The sequence below is a fragment of the Bombina bombina genome, chromosome 5, assembly GCF_027579735.1.
Source record: "Bombina bombina isolate aBomBom1 chromosome 5, aBomBom1.pri, whole genome shotgun sequence".
In the NCBI taxonomy this organism is placed as follows: domain Eukaryota; kingdom Metazoa; phylum Chordata; class Amphibia; order Anura; family Bombinatoridae; genus Bombina; species Bombina bombina.
This window is the reverse complement of record NC_069503.1, coordinates 1005955665-1005961861: the sequence shown is the minus strand read 5'-3', so window position 1 is coordinate 1005961861 and position 6197 is coordinate 1005955665. Positions and strand designations below refer to the sequence as shown.

At 35.6% G+C, this 6197-nt stretch overlaps 1 long non-coding RNA gene across 1 annotated transcript; it reads right to left on the bottom strand.

Annotated features, from left to right (window-relative positions):
• Window positions 1-785: 785 nt before the first annotated feature.
• On the bottom strand, window positions 786-2263 carry LOC128659602 (uncharacterized). The gene is made up of 3 exons (XR_008402438.1): window positions 2185-2263; window positions 972-1043; window positions 786-811 (listed from the first exon to the last, which is right to left on the bottom strand). It is a non-coding gene; the product is annotated as an uncharacterized LOC128659602 (long non-coding RNA).
• Between the last annotated feature and the right edge of the window lie 3934 nt (window positions 2264-6197).

Sequence of the window (6197 nt, the reverse complement as noted above, 5' to 3'; positions counted from 1 at the left end):
GTGGTATCCTTCACTGGGGTTCAGTGTAAATAGACCCTCTTAGGTTACCCCTGGACCCTCTCTTGCCATTATCCTGACTTGTCTATCTGGTCAGCTTAGCCTCCCATCTCCTCTGGATAGGGTGTGGTCATCATGCATGCACAGTGTGGCCCCTTGTGCCGTCTGTTTGTTTCCTCGCCCCCTCTCTTGTGGGTAAGTGTGTATTTTATGGAAAACTTTTAACACCACCCCCACTGATAAGGTAAGGTTCACATAAATGATTGGCTAACAATAATTACAGATTAATTAACATTTTTGTTAATGAGCTAAGGTTTAGCAGTCAGAATATTTTTCCCTCAGAAGATGGCACTTGTCACTAGCTATAATAGACAAATATGTATTTTGTAAATATATTTTGAAAAACAAGTCAGTATCTCCATTTGACCGTTAACCAAGGTTGAACCCCACTAATGTTTATAGAAAAAGAGACTTACTGGAACCATGTATGAAAAACATGGGGATATTTGTGGATATTTATTCCAATAATATAATGATAGGAATCATGCAGTTATGTTGGGGACCTTGATTATTAAAATAACTAAGCATGAATTATTTTGTTAAAGTACAAAAAATATATATGTATGTGTACCTAAATCTATTAGTAAATACACATGATCAAATTTACCTCTATATTATATAGCACAGACATATGTGATTAATATGCAATATCAAAATGGTGAATTTTACCAGACAATTGTCCTGACAACCTCATCTTCTGCTATGTCTGGCGACATGGCCGCTGTGTCCGCATATTCAGATTCCTCATTGTCAGCTGTCAGAGAAGAAGCACAAACCAAAAACATTGTTATGGATGTTGAATATGTATCAAGGCCTATATTATACTCCACATTGTTCTAAAAAGAAAAACAAAATATGGTCTACTAATTCACAATCATATAGAAGTGAAAAAAGATGATATGATAAATTCTTACATTCAGTTTCAGCCACCTCCTCTTCTCTACTCTCCGGAGTCCTGGCTGCTGGGGCGGAAGTCTCAGTTTCATCTGTCAGAGAAGAATCACAAACACAAATGATTGTTAGAATGATGAATATGTGACAAGTCCTAGATTATGCTCATCATTGCTGTAGACGGTTATGACAACCTCATGATAACAATCAAATTAGTGATTTTAAAAACACAATAACTTACATAAAACTCAGTGGTGTATTTTTTTTTTTTACCTAGGCACTCACAATTCTCTGCCCCCCCCCCCCCCCCCCCCCCACCTTCGAAAAGGTTTATGGTATTTTTCCACTTAATATTTTTCTATGCAAAACACTTGCATACAGGTGGGTTGAATTGCATGCATCTCATACCATTTTCTCTCTGAGAGAAGGGAGAGAAAAGAAGGGGAGTGTAAAAAAAGTTAGGGAAAGGAAAGCATGAAGGGAGGTAGAGAGAATAGAAAAGTGTTGATTGAAGGAAAGGAGTTAAAAAAGTGAGAAAGGGAGGGAGTTGTGATAAAGGAGGGAGTGAGTTGAGGGAGGTATCGAGTTGAGGGAGGAAGGGAGGGAAAGAAGAATACACTTTGAAACAATCATTGGCCTTTACATGCAACAACATACATAAATTAACTATACTCAATCAATGAAAATTTTAGAATGTGGGTTAATGAATGCATAGAAAGCTAACTACTAGTATCTTATATACATTATCACTGAGAGTTTATGATTAGACATCACAAGCTGATCAAAGCATTGCACAGACGCATCCAGTCTGTTAGCTGCTAAAACCTGCAATAAGCACTGCACTCGCAGACCCACCACAGCTGATAAGGGGAGGCAGCATATCGGCACAAGGTCTTACTCCCGGGCAAGTTTCTCACGTTTAACGCTTCCACAGCAAAAATTACTGCGGCTCTAAATTAAGCAATGGATTAAAGTAGCACTGCCTGTAAGCTTTAATCAGTGAGTGTACCTTGTCTTCTCTTTAAAAGCCTGCACATTATCCCTCACAATTACTGTATGCTTAATTTTAGATAGAGGATAGGACAGATGTGCTGCCCATCCCAAATATGATGCCCTAGGCACAGAACTTGTGTGCCTAGGCCATAATACATCGCTGATGAAACTGCATTATGAAATAAATATTTTGTACATTTCTCTTTTTCATTTAAATAATTACATGTTGTTACGTTACATTACCTTCAGTATCAGTGACATCTGAAGATGCCCCTGATTCCTCCTCCCCCTAAAGCTGGAGCAGAGTCAGAGGTAGTGGTGGCGATGTCTGGTTTCTAATTGGACTATTCTTCGATACTGGCATCAGATACCTAGGTATCCTCTCCCTTGGCCTTGATAAATCTGCAATCATACAATGATGTATGTCAACATTATAACCATGTATTTTATACTATTATGTTTAATGTTCATGCGGCTTCAATGCATGGAGATTATATAATCATCAAGATTAAACTAACAACCTATATATATATATATATATATATATATATACATCTCTCTCCATCTCTATCTATAGATATCTACATCTCGATATATCTACATCTCTATCTATCTCTATCTATAAATGTGTATATATATATATATATATATATATATATATATATATATATATATATATATATATATATATAAATATAAATATTTATATATAAAAATATTAATTATAATATATATATATATATATATATACAGTATATATATTATCATTAATATATGTATATATAAAGATATAGATATATATAGATATATCTATAGATATAGATAGATAGAGATAGATAGAGATATTCTCATTTGCTGTTATCTTACATTTTCAAATTATATATTTTGTTATTAATTATTTAATAGCTATGCTATTAACAATTGAATAATCATTTATACTTTGCATTTTTCTTTTTTTTTTGCATCATGTTTGTCAACAATGCAAGATTCTCTTTAAATTAATTTGTAAGTATAATACACTGGATAAATTACACTTACATCTCCCAATCAGTGTCCTTATTGCCATATAGCGCTCCGGCTCTCTGCGCCTCAGGTCACTAAATCTCCGGAGACACTGACGGTGCGTCCTCCTGATTCCGGACACACGCCTCATCCTGCGCATTATCTCATACTCATTTGTGCCATATTCTGTGCACTCCCCCGATCCTTCTGGAGAAGTATCTATTCATGCCATATACAAGTATGACCAATTCCCCATCTGTAAAAATCGGTGGACACGACATACTTGCAACTAATAAACCACACTGAAAATATTATGAACTGCGACACAAAAAATCCAAAGTATAGAGCTATCTGATTGGTTCTTGGCAATAATTTTGTTTTGCTGTTTGATTGGAGGAATATTGTGTTAATGACCATTTGTATGTAACAGCGAATCAATAATCATATTATATGCGTCATCAATGACTGACAAGAAAACTAAAAATATTATTATGTCTGCGTCACAAATGAACCAAATATGTATAAAAAAACTCGAATTTTAATACATATAATAAATGTATATTGGTTATTAGGATTATTCAGGTGATTGTAATTGCAGAAACACAACAAATGTAATGAAAAACAAAGAGGCCCCATAGGCCTTGTGACTTCCAAAAACATAAAAAGTATATTACATTTAATGATATTTTTATTAATTTAATATAGTATATGGATAATAGGATTTATATAAAAAAAAACATTAAGGGACATACCTGTTGTGTGCCCAAATCCGGGCTCAGGAGTAACCCACATCATAACGATTAAGTGCATACTTATTTCTGAGAATAAACAGGCGTCACCAATGACGCACAAAGTAGAGGAATTTATATCAAGTATGGATTTTGATGATTGGTGATTGTTTAAATAGCTTAGAATAACATCCTGATTGGCTGATTTAAATGATCACATGATTGATCAATTGCCAATAAAAATTGATAGATAATTCCAAAGATTGTGGATAGTTTAGGAGCTTGGATTGTCTGTTGATTATTCATTTGTTGCTTTGTATTTTTGCAGAATCTTCAAACCTAGATACTAATTGCTGATAATGTTTCTGCTAAGGGAAACCATAGGAAATCGGTAGAGCATTGCAAAAAACGCTTCTCTGCATATGTCGCCAAACTTTTATCATATGAAAATATGCTTATGGAGAGGTTGGGGGACAATCTGGTGCAGGGTCTTGAAGACTTCGAACACGATACCGACGCGTTGGCAATTAAGAATTGTATATTACATGCATCGATCTTGACGCAAATGTTGTGAATGCTAATTACTCGGTTTCAATTATCATATTAATACTTTTGTTTTTAATTTTTAAACATTAATACATTACAGCATTTACTAGTGCTGCTTCTGCTGCTGCCACACAGGCATTACCTGCTATGGTTGATCCGGTACTGATAGTTACCGACTCCAGTCACAGCTTCTCCTCAGCGACAACACAGCCAGATATAATGGGCAGCACCCCTGACCCAGGTGTTGGACAAACAACAGGTATGTCAGTTAATGTTAACTGTTGTTTAATATAAATCTGAATCTAGATTTTATTTATATTTGATATTTAATAATCCCTTTTAATTTAATATCCATTTTTTATTCTAGTGGACGTTAGAAGGGCTATGGGGCCAGCTCCAACCTCTTCCATATCCTCCTCAGGTAATAAAATTAAGCCAACACCTGAATGTAGAAATGTGCTACATTAACCCTTTCATGTCAAGGCTAAAGTGCCTACATCGGAACAACTGTGCACGATCGCGAGATTTCAATTATTGGATCAGGTCTGGGGGGCGTCCCTACAACCCTAGGAACGCCCCCCAGACCGCGATCAAATCCTGACAGCACAGAAGGCTTCAGGACAGGCAAAAGAATATTCCTACCTTAATTCCGATTGGCTGATAGAATCCTATCAGCCAATCAGAATTCGAGGGACGCCATCTTGGATGACGTCCCTTAAAGGAACCGTCATTCGGCTAGTAGGCGTCGGGAGAAGAGGATGTTCCACGTCGGAGGTCTGCAAGATGGATCCGGAAGAAAGAAGATTGAAGATGCCGTTGATAGAAGACTTCATCCGGATCATGGACCTCTTCAGCTCCCGCTTGGATGAAGACTTCATCCGGATCATGGACCTCTTCAGCTCCCGCTTGGATGAAGACTTCAGCTGGATCATGGACCTCTTCAGCCCCCCGCTTGGGCTTGGATCAGGACATCGGAGGAGCTCTTCAGGACGGATCGGTGAACCTGGTAGGGTGAAGACAAGGTAGGAAGATCTTCAGGGGCTTAGTGTTAGGTTTATTTAAGGGGGGTTTGGGTTAGATTAGGGGTATGTGGGTGGTGGGTTGTAATGTTGGGGGGGGGTATTGTATGTTTTTTATTACAGGCAAAAGAGCTGAATTTCTTGGGGCATGCCCCGCAAAGGGCCCTGTTCAGGGCTGGTAAGGTAAAAGAGCTTTGAAATGTAGTAATTTAGAATAGGGTAGGGCATTTTGTTATTTTGGGGGTCTTTGTTATTTTATTAGGGGGCTTAGAGTAGGTGTAATTAGTTTAAAATTGTTGTAATATTTTTCTTATGTTTGTAAATATTTTTTTATTTTTTGTAACTTAGTTCTTTTTTATTTTTTGTACTTTAGATAGTTTATTTCATTGTAATTATTTGTAGGTATTGTATTTAATTTATTTATTGATAGTTTAGTGGTAGGTTTAATTGTAGATAATATAGGTATTTTATTTAATTAATTTATTGATAGTGTAGTGTTAGGTTTAATTGTAACTTAGGTTAGGATTTATTTTACAGGTAATTTTGTTATTATTTTAACTAGGTAACTATTAAATAGTTCTTAACTATTTAATAGCTATTGTACCTGGTTAAAATAATTACAAAGTTGCCTGTAAAATAAATATTAATCCTAAAATAGCTACAATGTAATTATAATTTATATTGTAGCTATATTAGGATTTATTTTACAGGTAAGTATTTAGCTTTAAATAGGAATAATTTATTTAATAAGAGTTAATTAATTTCGTTAGATTAAAATTATATTTAATTTAGGGGGGTGTTAGTGTTAGGGTTAGACTTAGCTTTAAGGGTTAATACATTTATTATAGTAGCGGTGAGCTCCGGTCGGCAGATTAGGGGTTAATGTTTTAAGTTAGGTGTCGGCGATGTTAGGGAGGGCAGATTAGGGGTTAATACTATTTATTATAGGGTTAGTGAGGCG